Here is an 18891-nt window from a genome sequence, read left to right as displayed (position 1 = left end):
ATCTACATTTCATTGTTTTGCTTTGTGGATAGTAATCACACAAAGTTCATCTAACTTTTTCAAATAATTAAGATATTCTTTGTTATTCACTTAAATGAAACACGAATATTTAGAAGTGATGTCCTCGTGATGATCAGGATCACATGACTATTCTTTTTTCGATTTATTTAGGGTTTGATCATTCGACATATTGATCTGATCTAGTAATCCAAATAATTCAGAGATGAGGTACAGTTCTAACCTTCTTTCTACGTTTGTGTGAAGGAAGAAGCTGCAGAGGTGTACGTATGCTTGTAATTATTCAACAACTTTTTACAATTTGGCTTCCAGCTGAGAGAGACTTATCACCTACTATTCTACAAATCATCACGCAGAAGAGAGAATCTAGGATTTCATTCAACCAGATCACTCATTTCTTCCAATTACTTTTGGAATTTAATGATGAAGATTGAGGACAATGTTCAGTTGAATCTCAACAGCAGAAACTGGTGGTGACAAGCCTGCAATTTCAAGCCACTGAGCATTTTACCAACAAATTCTAAGTTTCTAACAGATAAATAAATAAAAGTTAAAGGAATAAATAAAATAAATGCGTTTTTAACACATTTAAATTTATTAAAACTGAGCCAAACAACACGAGCTAATCACTATTGTGCTGGGAAGGAAAACAACACTATAAACCAGGTGTTTGTTCACTTTACAGTTTATATAAAGTATGCCCAAAATGCATATGAATTTGAGTTACAAGTACAATTAAATGATGCATTGCAAGTACAATTACTACTTTGCCTAGTGATCATGCTTTTGTTCTTGTAGACTTACAAGTTTTAGTTGCAGAGATCTCCCAAAATAAGTCAGTGCTCATCTTTATTTCTTCCCAGAGTAAACAGTTGCAACAAATCATACCAAATTTGTAAAATTAGATAACACAAATGTACTCTTTGATCTTGAGCTACTGATAGATTCCAAGTTGCTTCACTACAGCTTTTTTTTCCTTAGCAATGGATCCCTATGAATAGAGGAAAAAAGCAACTAACACAAGTCTATTTGCATCAAGAAATCTGGTCAAATTGGATTAAGATGTTTGGAAGCACGTTTTTGATTTAGTGATTAGTATGTTCATTTAGCTTTCACTGCTGAGAGTGAACATACTTTCTCAAACAATTAGGCGTAACTCCAGTAGGAGTATAAGGAGCATAGGGACAAAGAAAATCTATAATAAAATTGAGTTAATTGATGTGAATGCACTAGTGGAAAGAAAAGATATATGTAATTGTCAATCTAAGACAAATATGACTGGACATGACAATGAGGATGGTGATGATGGTAACATTAAGCCTTCAATCAGATATCATAAAAAAAGGTAATATAAATAAACTTAAAACAAAAATAAGAGTCCCAATTACTAAAAATATTTATTTAAACAAGTAATATATACCATAAACCTTCAATTTTGTTTAAATAGTTTGTCAAATCAGATTACTGTCAAATACTAATCTGTACCATGATCCAATAGTATTCCTCCACCAATCCTTGCAACTGAAAAAAGAAAAAAAAAACAGGAGCGTGTTGTAAAAGAATGGGAAATGAATTTTAACTCTAGACTAGGGGTGAATAAAACTTCTGTTAAACTGAAATAACTGATAGAATCAAACTAATTCGGTTAGGTTATTCAAAAGTTTATTTTTTAAAAATACTGGTTAAATCGGTTTTATTTTTTATTTTAAATTTTGGAATCGGTTACACTTATTAAATCAACGTGTTTTATCAAATAAAAAATTAAAATATATATTAAGATTTTTTAATTTCTTTATTAAACTAATTAAGCTTTTATTAAATAGTTTTAATATTTTAAGAAACTTATTAATTCGACTACCGATTAAATTAATTAATTTTATATCAATTTGATTTGTTTTATTTTAATGATAAAATTTAATCGTTACAATTTATCTAAAATTACTTTTTTATCCTTTTATATCAATTCAATTTGATTTGTTTTATTTTATATCAATTAAGTGTAACTTCCAAAGGAGTATTAGGAGTCTAGAGAACAAAGAAAATCTATAATAAGAGTGATTTAATTGATTTGAATACGCTAGTGGAAAGAAAAGATATATATAATTGCCAATCCAATAGTTGGACAAATATGACTGGACATAACAATAAGGATGGTGATGATGATATCAGCCTTCAATCAGATAAAGTAATATAAATAAATTTAAAACAAAAATAAGAGTTCCCAATGACTAAAAATATTTATTTAAAGAAATAATATATATTGTGAACATTCAATCTTTGTTAAACACTTTGTCAAATCAGATTAATGTCAAATACTCATATCCCCACAAATCTTTTCAGCTGAAAAAGAAAAAAAAAAAAGGCATGTTGTAAAAGAATGAGAAATGAGCTTTAACTCAGGGGCGAACAAAACTTCAGTTAAATCGATAACTGATCAAATCAAACTAATTCAGCTTGATTTATTCAAAAGTTCATTTTTTTTTAAAAAAAAATTATCGATTATTTCAATTAAATTTATTCGTTTTTTGAATTTTGGAATTAGTTAAACTAATTAAATTGATTTTTATTAAAAACTAAAAATATATATATTAAGATTTTTTTAATTTCTTTATTAAATCAATTAAACTTTTATTAAACAATTTTAATATTTTAAAAATCAATTAATTCGATTATGGATCGAATTAATTGCTTTTATATCAACGGTTTGTTTGATTTTAATGATAATATTTGATTGTTGCAATTGATCTAAAAATAATTTTTGATCCTTTTATTGGGTTAAAAGACTTTTCTTATCCTTGTACTCCTATCATTCAATCTGTGGTTGATATTGTACTATAAAAGTAGTAAGACTCCCTTTGGGGGTTCCAAGTGAGCATATGTTTTCGTTGCACAGATCCTCCATCTTTGCTTCTTTCCAGAGTAAACGGTTGCAACAAACCATACCAAGCTTGTAAAATTAGATAACACAAATATACTATTTGATCTCGAGCGATTGAGAGATTGATTTATCAAAGTAGGGATGAGAACTTTCATAGGATTTATATAGGATTTCATATCTTTCATACTCATCTTCATTTATTATATTTATCCCTATACTCATCTTCATATCATCGGGTATTTAACTTTCATGCTCATCCTCATACCTATCAGAGATTCGAGTATCCATGTCTTACCCATCATCCTATTACTCCCTACCATTCTCATTTTTTTTTAAAAAAAAATATTTCAATGTACTTGTATGCTCTTCTTTGTCTCATGATCCTTCGATCGGGTAAACATTTTTCATGAAAAAAAAAAAGATGAGATACGTGCTAACTGTTGGTGCAATCGACCTCCAAGGTTTTAATGTCAGACAAATATGTTTAAGTATGTTTAAGTATGAAGCTTGATCTAGGGAAGTCCTAGTTGTAGGCTAGACAAGGGAAGTCCTAGTTGGAGGTTAGACAAGAGAAATCTCGGTATATTGTGGAAGTCAGGTGGATAGGTTTGAAGGACCTGATCCCTGGGTAACCGAATACTGGAGCAAGAGAAATCTCGATATATCGTGGAAGCCAGGTGGATAGGTTTGGAGGACCTGATCCCTGGGTAGCCGAATACTGAAGCAAGGGAAATCTTGGTATATCGTGGAAGCTAGGTGGATAGGTCTGGAGGACCTGATCCTTGGGTAGCCGAATACTGAGTCTTGGTGAGTGAAGCCAAGTAGTGAAAAACCTAGGGGAGATAACCTTAGGTAATGAGAAGTCTTGGAGGAGTGAACTCCAAGTAAGGTTGATTGGATGGTTTCCGGTTGACCGCGCCAGCGGATCTTGGTAAATCTAGGTTTAGGTTTACCATTATATTCTGTATTACTATTATTACTGTTGACTAATATAGTATTGCAAGAAAAGTCTTAGTGGATCAGGCGATCAGACACTGTGCATGCAAAGTCTAAACATGTCTGGAGGACCATGTTTGGCAGGTAAATTGAGGTAAACAACTGGAGGAGCGACGGTGAGGTCGGGTTCCTGAAGGGAACAACCTAAGGTCGCTGATCCAACTGAAGAAACCGGGAAGGTTTCCAAGTTGATATCAAGACAGTTATACTGTCTAATATTACTCGTGCATTATATATTACTATGCTAACATCTGTTTTGCAGGATTTTTTTCTGTCTAACACTGTTTTGTAGGTCCGGATGGATCGGTTGACCGAACCGGAGGATCGGTCGACCGAACCATGATGACTCAGCACAGGCCAGTTCATCAACATCAATTAGAAGCAAAAGAAAATAGAGTTGATCGGTCGACCGAACCCGAGGATCAGTCAACCGAACAAATCAACATTAATGGAGCATTAAATGTGGATCTCAGCTGATTTCGATGAACAGGGAAGGAGCCTATTCGGTCGACCGAAAAATTGGATCGGTCAACCGAACCCTTAATGAGCAATTAATGCCAGAGATCGAGCCAGCGTCAGACTCCAACCAGGAAGGAAGGGAGCTGGTTCGGTCGACCGAACAGAGGGATCGGTTGACCGAACGCCCATTACACCTATAAAAAGAGACTCAAGGTTTGAGGCTTAGGGAACACTTTCTGATCGACTGAAGTTCTCTTCTGCAAGCTACTCGTGCTACAAGTCTTCATCAGCTCTGCAAGTCACTCCGTCTGATAGTACCGACCAAAGCTTCAACTCCATTACTTGTTGGTATATTTTATTAGCTTGCATTGTAATTAACTTAAGCAAGATAGTAGGTTGTTACTATCTTGCTCATTTTGTACGTTCTGCTTCTTTTCGAAGATTTCGGAAAGAAAGGTTATAGTGGATTGCCCATCGGTGCGATCAAGGATCGCGGGCCTTCGATTAGGAGTCGACCTAAACTCCGAACGAAGTAAACAAGCTTGTCTTTCTTTTTTACTTTCCACTGTGCACGACTCTGCTTTCAAAGAAAAAGAGAAGTCTTAAAAAGGCATGATATTCACCCCCGTCCTCTATCGCACTCATTCGATCTATCACTAATGACCGAATAAAGAGGTAAACTAAGTCCTTTTTTTCCGTGACATAAAGTGGGATAAAAATTTTTCTTTCCTAATAAAAAATGAGACTATATCCATACCTGAAAATACCTATACACAAATACTTATTTACTATAATCAAGTATAAAAATTTCTTCCATATCCTCCTCTATTCAGGTCGGATGTCGAATTACCCATCAGATTCAATTTCATAGGTGAAATTGCCATCCCTATATCAAAGTTGCTATACTTCAATTTTTCTTTCCTAAGCAATGGAAAAGAAACAATTAACACAAGTCAATTTGCATTGAGAAATCTGGTCAAATTAAATTAAAATGTTTGGAAGAACATTTTTTATTTAGTCATAATTATGTTCATTTGGCTAATCTTTACATAATCTAATTCCCCGAGAGAACATGCTTTTAGAGTGAACATAATTTCTCAAAACAATTATTTCATTTCCTCTCCCAATCTTTCTCTTCTTCTCTTCTTCTCCTCGCCCCCACACCGCCAACCTTCTCCTCTTCTTCATTATTGGCGCAAATCCACTGTCGCCCCTTCGCCTAAGGACGTCGGCCATCACTTTCACACCCCGAAAGAATCCCTGCCCGATAAATGGACAACATCTCTCCTCTTATGACAACATATGAAATTTGGATATATTGTCACTCGGTTGTACAAGTATAATAACTATAGCCCACACGGCTGGAATAACAAACATAGCGAAAGATAATAATAATAATACACAGTCTACACGACTGGTATAAAACACAACCATGTAAAATAACTGACTACACTACGTACCAGTATATAACCAAATAAAAGGACACCACAAGTCCAGCAATCCACACACAAGTTATTTAATACATGACCAAGTCTGAAAACTAATAATGTGAGTAAAAGCAATAGCGGAAGAAGACGCTCGATGCTACTTGGGACTATGGATATATCTCCAGGTGACTCCACGTGTCATCTATCTGCTACATGGGGAAGTAAAACATGCATAGGGTGGTGAGTCTGGTTGACTCAACAGGTAATAGACAAGATAATGCATGGTCAATATAAAGATTAAAACATACAGTCTCAGTAAGAAAATAAGAACATGATTGATTATATATGACATAATAAATATACATATTATTATTGGTCTAATAGACACGGTATAATAATCAGCAAATCATTAGGGATCAACATCAAATCCGTTCATAACACCTGAGCAATATATATAACAGCATATACATGTATGATAAATGAACGTATATGAATCATGACAATCATATACAATAATTATATCTCAAGCAAATGCAACATATCACAAGCATATGCACAATTAGTATCTTCGAGATATGCAACACATCATCTGTGCATATGAACATGTATGTGTCACTCCTACACTTCATTCAAGCTACCACGACATCTGTATGGTCGAATGGGCAAGACGATGACAACTGCTCTCGACTCTAGCTACCACTGCTCCTGAGTGTCGGTCGGGTAAAATGCTGAGTAGCTATCAAGCTACAAAGAATGAGGTCCACTGCATGCACACAACTCTACCATCGCTACCCCTGAGAGGCCAAGTGGGCAGTACAGGACAAGTTGCATCCAACTCTAACTACCACTACCCCTGAATGGGCTAGTAGGCAATGAATATGACTGGCAACTTTCTCAACCACAGAGGGAGACTTAATTGTCAGCATGCATATAGTGCAATGATGGATATGATGTAAAGAATCATGATATAAATATAATCATCATCAATGCAACAACATAATACACATAAGTACATCAAGTACATGATCTATCAATCACATATATCTATATGTATGAAAAGATCCGATCAATGTCTACTAAACATTATGCATGGTAAATGGTAACGCCTATAGCACATACCAAACATGTATGCACACTATAATATAGTTATAATCTGTAGGACTGTTGTGGCCGACTAAAAGGGGGGTTGAATAACCCTGTAAAACAAAAACAAAAACACCATTCTCAAACTCTTAAACTAACACTTGTAAATTAAAGTAAGCAGAAAGTAAATCAGAGACACGAGGCACCGGATTTGACTTGGTTACAACCAAGGAGGTTATTAATCCAAGAAATGTCGCACTAGTATCTCCTTTGGGCGGAGAAGCCTCTTACAATAGTGAAAGCGCAAAATAAAGAAGCTAAACTAAAACTGAAGCGTACAAGCGTTTGAAATGAATTACTCTGAGTTCGTGAAAAGTTTCTGGACCAATGCTATATTTATAGCCTTGGTCGGGGCGCCCTGAGGGTTCCCGGCGCCCTAGGGGGATAAAATTTTATCACCCAACGTTCAGATCGAGTTTTGACTCGATCTGTGAAAAAAGTCAACTCCGGGCGCCCCGGTACGTTCCGGGCGCCCCGATATGTTCCGGGCGCCCCGGTACATTCCGAGCGCCCCGGACCCAAAAGTCAACTCCGGTTGACTTATTCGGTCCGGGTCCTCTGCTCTGGCTCTGATTGCCTTGGTCCGGGTCTTCAACTCTGGATCCGTTCGCTTGAGTGATCTCGGACATCCAGAAAAGGGCTCACCCGAACCCAACTTTCGGTCTTCTCGAATAGGCTTCCGCTCCGACTTCTCGTCCCTCAGAATTACCGCGTGTTTCCTTCTCGTCCGTCGGTGTACTCATCCGCAGTCTTTGTCCCTCGGACGCACCGCGTGTCGTCCTTCTCGCTAGCTGCGTCTCTTGCTCCTCGAGCAGTCTTCCGCTCCGGCTTTCGTCCCTCGGAACCACCACACACTTCCTTCTCGTCCACCGGTGTACTCTTCCGCAACGGCTCGTCTCTTGGACGCACCGCGTGCCGTCCTTCTCGCTAGCTGCGTCTTCCACTCGACTACCTGTGCTCCTAAGCTCCTGCACACTTAGACACAAGGTTAGAAACACACGGGACCTAATTTAACTTGTTGATCACACCAAAACAACCTTGGGATTCCAACATAATTAACATAATAATTTTAATAGTCACACCAAACATGTGTGCTCACACAACATAGGTATAAACAATATGATTTCTAACAGTACACACATGTGTGCACACTCAACATGCAAATGTACAATCAACATGGTATCTCCTATAGTACATACCATATATGTGTATACTTTACTGTTAGGACCAAAAGTAGCTAGAGGGGGGGTGAATAGCTCGTCGCGTGCTCGTCGCTTGGCGTTGCTTGTTTCTTCAAGGATATGCAGCGGAAAATACAAAAACAAATCACACAACGCTAACAAGGTTGGTTTACTTGGTATCCACCTCACAAGAGGTGACTAGTCCAAGGATCCACACCACGCACGCACCCTCCACTATGAAACACTCCTTTTCGGTAACTACCGAGGGCGGAGAAGCCCTACAAGACTCTCAGTACAAAAAGAAGAAAGGGAAATACAAGTTAAGCAAAAGCTTACAAGATGTGCAGTAAAAACCCTAACCCTAACTTCTTCCTCTTGCAATAGATCCGCCTCTTGACTTGGAAAGCCTCCAAGAACCTTCAAGAACTGGCGATCACGTGCTTGTAGAGAGCTGTGGAGGAGCTGGAATGAATCTGAGAAGAGCTCGTAACGAGAGACCACGCTCGCCTGCGGCTTTAAACCCGACGCAGCGGTCGGATCGATCGATTCGAATGTTCGAATCGATCGGGAGGCTGGATCGATCCACGGATCGATCCAGAGCGCATCTCGAGAAGCGCTGGATCGATCCACGGATCGATCCGGCGCTATCAGCGGCATCGTCCGATCGATCGGTGATCGATCGGGACCTCGAATCGATCACGGATCGATCCGAGCTTCTGATTGGGAAGAATGGATCGATCCACCGATCGATCCACGCCTGGATCGATTCACGGATCGATCCGGCGCGGATTTTGCCCAAAACCAAGTCCCAAACCTCTAACCAACATCCGGTCAACCTTGACTGTTGGTACATCATGCCTCGCATCGGTCACTCCCTTGACCTGCTAGGACTCCCCACCAGTGTCGGTCAATCCCTTTGACCCACTTGGACTTTTACTCATCGTGCAAGTATCCGGTCACTCCATTGACCTGCTTGGACTTCCACCGATGTCCGGTCAACCTTGACCCATCTGGACTTCCTTCCTTGCCAAGTATCCGGTCAATCCTTTGACCTACTTGGACTTCCCAACACCGGATGTCCGATCATCCTTGATCCATGGATTTCCTTCCTTGCCAAGTATCCGGTCAATCCTTTGACCTACTTGGACTTCCCAACACCGGATGTCCGATCATCCTTGATCCATCTGGATTTTCCCTTGCCAAGTATCCAGTCAATCCTTTGACCTACTTGGACTTCCCAACACCGGATGTCCGATCATCCTTGATCCATCTGGATTTCCTTCCTTGCTGGCTTCACTCACGGGACTTTCACCTAGCTTCACTCACTAGGGTTTTCCATCGCCTAGCTTCACTCACTAGGACTTTCACGGCTTCACTCACCGGGACTTTCACTAGCTTCACTCACTAGGATTTCCTTACGCCTAGCTTCACTCACTAGGACTTCATACTGCCTAACTTCGTTAGGACTTCCCGATCAAGTATCCGGTCAACCTTTACCTACTTGACTCTTCTTGATCAATATCTTATTGTCAAACATCTAAACCCAAACCAAGACTCGGCTTGGTTAACCAGGTCAACCTGAGGGAATTTCACCAACAATCTCCCCTTTTGATGTTTGACAATACCACAATAACACTTACAATCCCACATGTAAGTTAGGCTAATCCTATAGCCTCCTTCTTCATGCCACTAGGTAATGAACACATAAGTTAAGCTTTTCATTCTCCCCCTAAGAGGGCAAACTCCCTCTAGGTAATGAAAACCTAACTTACTTCCTTTCATTCTCCCCCTATTGGCACACATCAACCCCCTACTAATAAAACACATCAACCCGTCTTTGGACACACATCAACCTATGCTCCAATTTTGGGCACACTTCAACAACTTCATCTGTTGAAGACTCTCCCCCTGAAGAGTTGCTCATCGTGATCACAACTTCACTTATTGTGATCAACACAATAATGAAGGTCACATACCCTTCATTTATCCTTAACTTCTTCCTCAATGTAGACAAATACCCAACCTTGAGCATTTTCTAACATCTTGAGTTCCCACTTGAAATAATGAGGATATCCACTCCCCATTTCAAGTTCAACTGCTCATCCATGAGCATTCTCTTAACAGAAGGTTAACCACCTTCCAAGGTTTATGAAAAATAATTTTCATGTCTTTAAAGAGTCCCTCCCCCTAAAGACATGGTGGTAACTTCTGTCATTGCACCAACAATGACTTGGAATCCCTAAACCTTTAGGAAACCCAGATTTAGAAGTTTTGAGGTTCAAATGTTCAAAATTTGAAACAAACCTCAACCTAAACTTCAATGAAGTCTTCCTTAACCATTCCATCCTTGTTTTCAACACGAAAACACCCTTTTTATGTATACAAATGTATTTTAAGGGTTTGGAATGGTTACCTAGACTAAAATAGGTTCAAAGTGCTGAAATCAGGCTTTCCCAGCCAAAATCAGCAACTTGGATCGATTGGAGTTGGGTTCCAATCGATTGAACCTTTCTGAATCGATCCACTGATCGATTCAGACTACCTGGATCGATCGGCTGATCGATCCAGCGAGCTACTGCTCGCGAGATTTGCCTTCTGAATCGATCCATGGATCGATCGGAGCTCGATAGTTGCTGAAATTCCATTTCAGTCAACTTCAGAAACCCCTAGAAAATTCTACAAAACTCCTATAATTTTGAAATTTCGTGTAGACATTGTTTAGGGCATATATTATCAAGGAAAAATAGTTTTCTATGAAAATACATCATCTTTTCAAAGATTGACACAAACTTGAAAACTTGCAAAAACTTTAGTGTTTTCTTCAAGTTTGTGTCTAACTATTCAATGGTGATTACTATCAAAAGATAGCCTTCACCAAGGTTTTCCAAAATCATTTTGAAAACTTTTTCAAAACCAATATCCCACCATGTTCCTTGGGCATAATGCACATGACTTGTACATTAGCTTTCCCAATGATGGGAAAACACATATCTATGTGTTTTGATGAAACTAAAACTCAAAAGAATGCACTAAATCAACATCTTGAGTTTTGTTCATCATCCTAACATCTCACTTGTATCTAATGTGCACTAAAACACATACAAGTCATCTTATAGGTCTTTGTGAGATGTAGATTTTGGTTTTGCCCTAATCTAGGGATCATGCATATCTATCTAGGCATTTTGGATATATTAGACACCCACTTAGGATGTCACTTGTTAATAAGTGTTGTTAAATGCCTTTTGTCCTTAATTACAAGGAATTAAACTTAATGCATGATAATGTTATGGCATACATCAACAGGAAATAATTTTCAAAAGAAAATATCCTATAACTACATGATGTATGAATGTCATGACATGGTATTTTTGTATTTTTCATAATAAGTCATGAATGCAAAAGTAGACATGATGTCATGACATATGATGGGCAAACAATCATGGCAAGATTTAGCATAAATAAAATATACCTAGATTAACTATCTAAGTATCCTTAAAACCTTAGCTAAACTTACAACTTAAACCTAGATTGCCCTAAAGTGCTTCAAGAAAATGTCAAAGCCTAAATTGGCATTTCTAATTCCCTTGATTAATTTATGCCAGTCGAAATTAAGCATATCCTCAAATGTTGGCATATTTCATTTTTCCACAAGAGTAGCACTTCAAAGTTAAGGCCCGGATTGCCTTAAATTTCCTAAGAACATACCAAAATCCCAACTTGGTAGCTCTTATGAATTTCCCAATATGTGCCTTTTAAGATTAAAATCAAATTTTCACCACTAGGCACATTTTACTCTTTCAAGGAGTAAATAATAGTTCCATTTCATTTTCAAAGGTTAACAAAAACCTTGAAAATGCTCCTTGAGTGTCAATTTCCTCAAAGTTGGGTTAACTACCCTTCTAAGCGGAGTTGACACTCTCTAACCCATCTATGGGGTAGAGAAGATGCTCCTAGGAACCCAACACCTATTGGTGCTCCTTGGATGCTCTAGATACTCACTAGGGATAACTTCCCTAGATACCTTCCTAGTGACCTTGTTTGGCTTCTTGGAGGCCTTGGTCACACTTTCTAGGTCAACTCTAGGGATAGCCTCCCTTGTGACCTTGTTTGTGACTTTCTTAGACTTCTTAGAAGCCTTAGTCACATTTATTGCAAAAATACTCTTAGGGATGACTTCCCTAGTATTTTTGGCTTGACCACTAGACCTAGGGTTTGTTCCATAACTATATGGAACTCTATGGTAAGAGGGCACATCCTTCTTAGCCTTTGGTTTGTATCCCAAACCTCTATGGCCATTGGATGGCTTTTGTACCCCTAAACCTAGGTTATGCTCTTTTTGCCCTAATAGGATATTTTCCATCCTTTTTAGGGTCTTTTCCATTTTATCAAGTCTTGACCTCAAGACTTGATTTTCCATCACTAAGTCCTTAGTTTTTGTTTTTCCATTAAGTTCATGAGCATTTTTGTTTCTAGGCTTGTAGCTACAATCCTTAGAGTTCTTGCCTAGACTTTTACCTACATTCCTAGCCTTAGATGTAGTAGTTTTGGCATGTAGGGCCACATGCTTTTCCTTAAAGCCCTCATGCTTCCTATTCTTATGGTAAATTGCATTAAAATGATAAAAGTTAGAACTATCATGCTTTTTACCATAATGTAAAGGGTAGGCTCAATAAATGTTACCTTCCTTTTTACCTTAGAGGCTCCCCTTGACTTGAGCTTCCTCCTTGAGCCTTGACCATCTTCTTCCCCTTAGGGCATTGACTCCGATAATGCCCCTTTTGATTGCAAGAGAAGCATATGATATGCTCCTTGCTCTTCTTTGTTCCGGGAATGGTCTCCTCGGGCTTCTCCTTGCCCTTTTGCGTCACTTGACCCTTCTTCTTGGCCAAGTTGGGACACTTGCTCTTGTAGTGCCCACTTTCCCTACACTTAAAACATATGATATGATTTTTATTATTAATTGAAATGTTTATACCTTCTTGTGTAGGGATGACACTTGCTCCTCCATTTGATATTTCTTGAATTTCGGAGGTGGCACCATCTTCTTCTTCTTCACTTTACCCGGATGTAGAAGCTTCTCCTTCTTCTTGATCCGGCGTCACCAAGGATTGCTCCCCCTCAATCCTAGAGGTGGAGGCTGTTGGAGCAATCCCAATGGTCCGCGGGACCATGTGTTTTGGTGTTTGGGCAAAGGGTTTAAGTTAGGTTCACCCTTGTATTTGATATGTGTATTTGAGTTGTGCAGGTTTGCAGGATACACATATGACTCAGGTTGATGGCTTCGGGTCCGGTGAAGGATGGAGCATCCGAGGGACCGTGGACAAGGCAGCGAGGACAAGGGCCGAGGGAAGCGACTTCGAGGCATACGCGAAGGATGGCATTGGGTACGAGCTTGAATGCATCCGAGGGACGAGAGCCAAAGGAAGTAGGCTTGAAGGCAAAGGTCAAAGCTGCAAAGGAAGAATCAAGTGAGTCATAAGGGTGAGAATACGAGTACGAGAGATTGTACTCGGAGTAAAATCCTAGTTTTAGGGTTTCTTGTGGCGATCTTGTAAGCGCTCGTAGTAATCTTGTAGCACTCTTGTAGCGATCTTTATGTGATCATTGCATGTTTTAGCGATGGTGCGATCGGCTGCGATCGGCATCGAGCAGAATGTGTGGAATCGAGCGTTGGGATGTAACGGTGAATTTCCACAGAGGGCAGTCGATCATGTCGACTAGTAAATGGGGGTTTCAACCCGTGGCCTATAAAACCAAAGCTTGGGAGCTTGGTTTGAGTTGACGAAATAAGTGGTTAATCTCTATTAGTAGTCTACTTGTGCCCTAGCGTCAAAAGAGCTCTTGTGAGGGTTGTGGTGAGGTTTCTCCACCCACAAGGAGGTTTGAGCTAGCCGGAAGTTTTCCGGGGAGTAATCCACCGAAGGATCGGGATCGTCCACCTTACGGACACGCCGTGGAGTAGGAGCTTTATCTCCGAACCACGTAAATGATCGTGTAGCTTGGTTTGAATTCTTTCCTTTAGTATTTAGCTTTCTACTTGTTTTGTTTGCATTTCCGCTTGCGCACTAACGTTGTAGAAAGAAGCGAGTATTTGGGGGCGCCGTCTATCCAACCCCCCTTCAAGCCGGTCGTCCGATCCCCAACAAGTGGTATCAGAGCAAGGGCGCACTTCATCGGACTAACCACCGAGAAGAGCAACGCATAAGAAGATGGCCGGGTTTATTGTCCCTCCAAAATTTGAAGGAGGAAGCCTTGGGGATATCATGTATTGGATGATGAGGATGGAGGTTTTCTTCAACACGGATTGGGACACCATGATGGTGGTTAAAGAACCGTTTGAAGTCCCAAAAGACAAGAAAGGAAAAAGACTCCAACCACGACGTTGGACGGAAGAGCAAACCACACGATCGAAGGCAAATTCAAAGGTAATATCTATATTGATTGATATTTTGCCTAATCATGTGATAAATGGTGTAGGTGAGTATAAGAACGCCCATGAGTTGTGGAGCAAGGTGAAGATGGTTCTACAAGAAGAACCTAAACCTACACAAGAGGAAGAAGAACCCATTGAGATGGGTCTAGTTGCTCAAGTTGAAGAGGAGCAAACGGAAGTTGAGCCATGCTCAACATCCGAGGAGGAGAAGGAAGATGAGGCATCATCTACATCCTCAATAATTGAAGAAAATTCCACGGCAAGTGAAGAAGAAGAAGAGGTCTTGGAAGAGGTCAATTTAGCAAGCACCTCCACCGAAGCAAAGTCAAAGGACCACATTATGTGCTTCGGGTGCAATGAGAAGGGACACTACAAGAGTAGGTGTCCATTGGGTAAGAAGAAGGTAATTCCTAAACCCAATCAAGTTATTTTAGACACTAACAAGGGTTGTAGGAATGAAGAAGCCCAAAGAAGGAAAATGCGCATTATATGCTTCACGTGTGGAGAGAAGGGCCACTACCACACCAAATGCCCAAAGAAGAAAGAGCTCAAGAAGCTTGCACATTTAAAGAAATGGGAGAAGAAGAAGAAGAGCTCAAATCAAGGGGGAGCTTCAAGGGTAAGGGAGGTATACCCTAATTTGAAGTGTAATTCAAATTCAAATTCTTATCTTCCCATGCATGCTAGGAGAAATAATGATTATCATTATGTAGCAATGAAAAATTTTGGATTTAGATATTATGATAGGAGTAGGGTAAATGTGGATCATAACCCTAGGAAATCTATGCATGATAAATTTAGAAATGATAGACCTAAGGAGACCCAAGGCATTAATCCCAAGAAGGGGAGACACATGCCTAGAAAGGGTAGGTCTAGGAATGTCCATGGTGGACATGTTGACTCTAGGGTTAGGAACCTAGAGAGGGAGAATCAAGCTTTGAAGTTAAAGCTTGATAATTTGGAGAAATTCCTTAAGAGATTCACTATTGGATCTAAGGGATTAAATATGGTGTTGGGTAGTCAAAGACCCAACAATGATAGATCGGGCTTGGGATACCGATCTAGTCCCTCCAAGGTTAAAAGAAGACCATGTGCTAGGGTGGCACATGATAAGGGCAAGGGAGAGTCATCCAAGGCCAATAAAAAGAAATATGCTAGGGTTGCATATGATTATGGCAAGGATGATGTGTCCAAGGTCAAGAAGATAAGGAGATCTTCTAAGGGACATCATTGTGGTTTGGTCACAATAGATGAGTCACCTAGGGAGGTGACTAAGGTAAAGAGCTCTAGGGGGAGCTCCAAGAGTCAATTTGGGACCCATGGCCAATGGATCTCAGGTGGGTTCTACTTGGGGGTCTAGAGGAGCCATGGAGTGTGCCAAATGGTTTGGAGACGGACTTGAGTCTCAAACCTAGGGTTTTGGCATAATTGGGTTATATTTCATGCTTGAGAATATGACATTGGGGTCATATAGCATGATAATTGGTTTTAGATGTATAGATGTCATATAAACCAATGCTAGGGATGCATTGTGGGTTAGTATGGGCAAATACATCAAGAGGAAGCCAAAACTAGGACTTTAGGTCAAGGTTCAATTGAACTTTTTAGCTAGTTTTGAGTTTTGTGTCAATCTTGGGATTGGTGATAGATACATTTTTGAATGTATTTTTCCCAAGTAGACATGGGTAAAACAGACCTCTCCACAAAATTTGGAGATTTTTGGAGGTCTGTGGAATTATTGGTGCATTTCTGAAATTGGGTCAGAAATGCTGAAAAAGGCTGAAAAACTGTGCCAGTCGACTGCTAGTTTTAGCAGTCGACTGCTAAAAGTTGCAGTCACTGGCTGGAAACAGAAGCATTCTGTTCGCTCGACCAGTAGCGACCAGTCGATTGGTAGTTCTTGCAATCGACTGATACCAGTCTGAAATTGTTTTCAGCATTGAATTTTGACCAAGTCAACTCATACAGGTGTATGAAATCCATGGGGGATTAATACATGAGTTTAGGGTCAATTGGAATGACAAGTTTTCAACAATTGGGATATTGTTGGAGGACTTTTTGGATGTTAGGCAAAGGGGGAGAAGTAAGGTTTAGTTAGGAAAACCTGAAAGTACCTTTGTGTAGGGGGAGCCTTGGGATAGGTTCTTAAAAAGCCCGTTGTAAAAATCCTAGCTCAATGGAGAGCTTAGGTAAAGGGGGAGCCTTGGGATAGGTCCTTCAAAAGCCTTATGTGGAAAATCCTAGCTCAATAGGAGCTTAGGTGTAGGGGGAGCCTTGGGATAGGTTCTTAAAAAGCCCTATGCATTGTTACGGCGGTTGCCAAGTGTGTAGCCTTGGCAACGTAAGTCCATTTGGCGTTGTAAGTCCAAGTGTGTAGCCTTGGCATCGTAAGTCCATTTGGCGTTGTAAGTCCAAGTGTGTAGCCTTGGCATCGTAAGTCCATTCGGCGGTGTAAGTCCAAGTGTGTAGCCTTGGCAACGTAAGTCCATTTGTTTTAGCATGTTTATTTGCTATATGTTTTCCCTAACTTAAACGTATTGCCAAACACCAAAAAGGGGGAGATTGTTGGAGCAATCCCAATGGTCCGCGGGACCATGTGTTTTAGTGTTTGGGCAAAGGGTTAAGTTAGGTTCACTGTATTTGATATGTGTATTTGAGTTGTGCGGGTTTGCGGGATACACATATGACTCAAGTTGATGGCTTCGGGTCCGATGAAGGATGGAGCATCCGAGGGACCGTGGACAAGGCGGCGAGGACAAGGGCCGAGGGAAGCGACTAGAGACATACGAAGGATGGCATTGGATGAGGCCGTTTGAATGCATCCCAGGGACGAGAGCCAAAGGAAGTAGGCTTGAGGCAAAAGGTCAAAGCTGCAAGGAAGAATCAAGTGAGTCATAAGGGTGAGGGTGAGTGCACGAGAGATTGTACTCGGAGTAAAATCCTAGTTTTAGGGTTTCTTGTGGCGATCTTGTAAGCGCTCTGTAGTAATCTTGTAGCACTCTTTGTAGCGATCTTATGTGATCATTGCATGTTTTAGCGATCGTGGCATCAGAATGTGTGGAATCGGCCGTTGGGATGTATCCGAATTTCCTGAGGCGATCATTGCATGTTTTAGCAATGTCGGTAGGCGGGATTTTCAACCGTGGCCTATAAAACCAAAGCTTGGGAGCTTGGTTTGAGTTGACGAAATAGAGGTGGTTAATCTCTATTAGTAGTCTACTTGTGCCCTAGCGTCAAAAGAGCTCTTGTGAGGGTTGTGGTGAGGTTTCTCCACCCACAAGGAGGTTTGAGCTAGCCGGAAGTTTTCCGGGGAGTAATCCACCGAAGGATCGGGATCGTCCACCTTACGGACACGCCGTGGAGTAGGAGCTTTATCTCCGAACCACGTAAATGATCGTGTAGCTTGGTTTGAATTCTTTCCTTTAGTATTTAGCTTTCTACTTGTTTTGTTTGCATTTCCGCTTGCGCACTAACGTTGTAGAAAGAAGCGAGTATTTGGGGGCGCCGTCTATCCAACCCCCCTTCAAGCCGGTCGTCCGATCCCCAACAGAGGCTTCATCATCTTGAACATGAAACAAGGAGTATGCTCCCTCCTTGTTCCCTTCGTTGCATTCCCTTGAGGATGAAGCTTCTTGGATTTCCTCTTCTTCGGAGGTTGAGCATCTCTCAACCTCGGAGTCCTCCTCTTGATCTTGCTCCAAAGAGTCACCCTCTCTGGATTCTTCATGATCTTGTACAGTGGAGGGGATCTCTTTATGAAGCTTGTCCAATTTGCTCCATAATTCCTTTGCATCTTCAAATTCTCCAATTTTGCAAAGGATGGTGCTTGGCAATAAATTGATCAAAAGCTTGGTCACTTTGTCATTAGCCTCGCACCTTTGGACTTGCTCTTGGCTCCACTTGCTCCTCTTGAGAACTTTACCCTTTGAATTTCTTGGAGCCTTGAAGCCTTCCATTAGAGCAAACCATTGCTATATCTCCATCATAAGAAAATTTTCGATTCTTGATTTCCAAGAATCGAAACTCGTAGAAGTGTATGGTGGAGCCACCCTTGTGTCAAATCCAAGCCCATCTTGGAATTGCATCTTAAAGTTGAGCTTGATAAAGTCTTGAACTTGAAGAATTTGCTCCAACTTCTTCACCCTCTAGCTTTTCTTGATATGCTTGACCCTTCCGGCGATGATTCCGGTGAAGAGCGGCCTCGCTCTGATACCACTTGTTAGGACCAAAAGTAGCTAGAGGGGGGGTGAATAGCTCGTGGCGTGCTCGTTGCTCGGCGTTACTTGTTTCTTCTAAGATGTGCAGCGAAAAATACAAAGAAACAAATCACACAACGCTAACAAGGTTGGTTTACTT

The sequence above is a fragment of the Zingiber officinale genome, chromosome 5B (genome assembly GCF_018446385.1).
Source record: "Zingiber officinale cultivar Zhangliang chromosome 5B, Zo_v1.1, whole genome shotgun sequence".
Taxonomy (NCBI): domain Eukaryota; kingdom Viridiplantae; phylum Streptophyta; class Magnoliopsida; order Zingiberales; family Zingiberaceae; genus Zingiber; species Zingiber officinale.
This window is presented reverse-complemented; position numbering follows the sequence as displayed.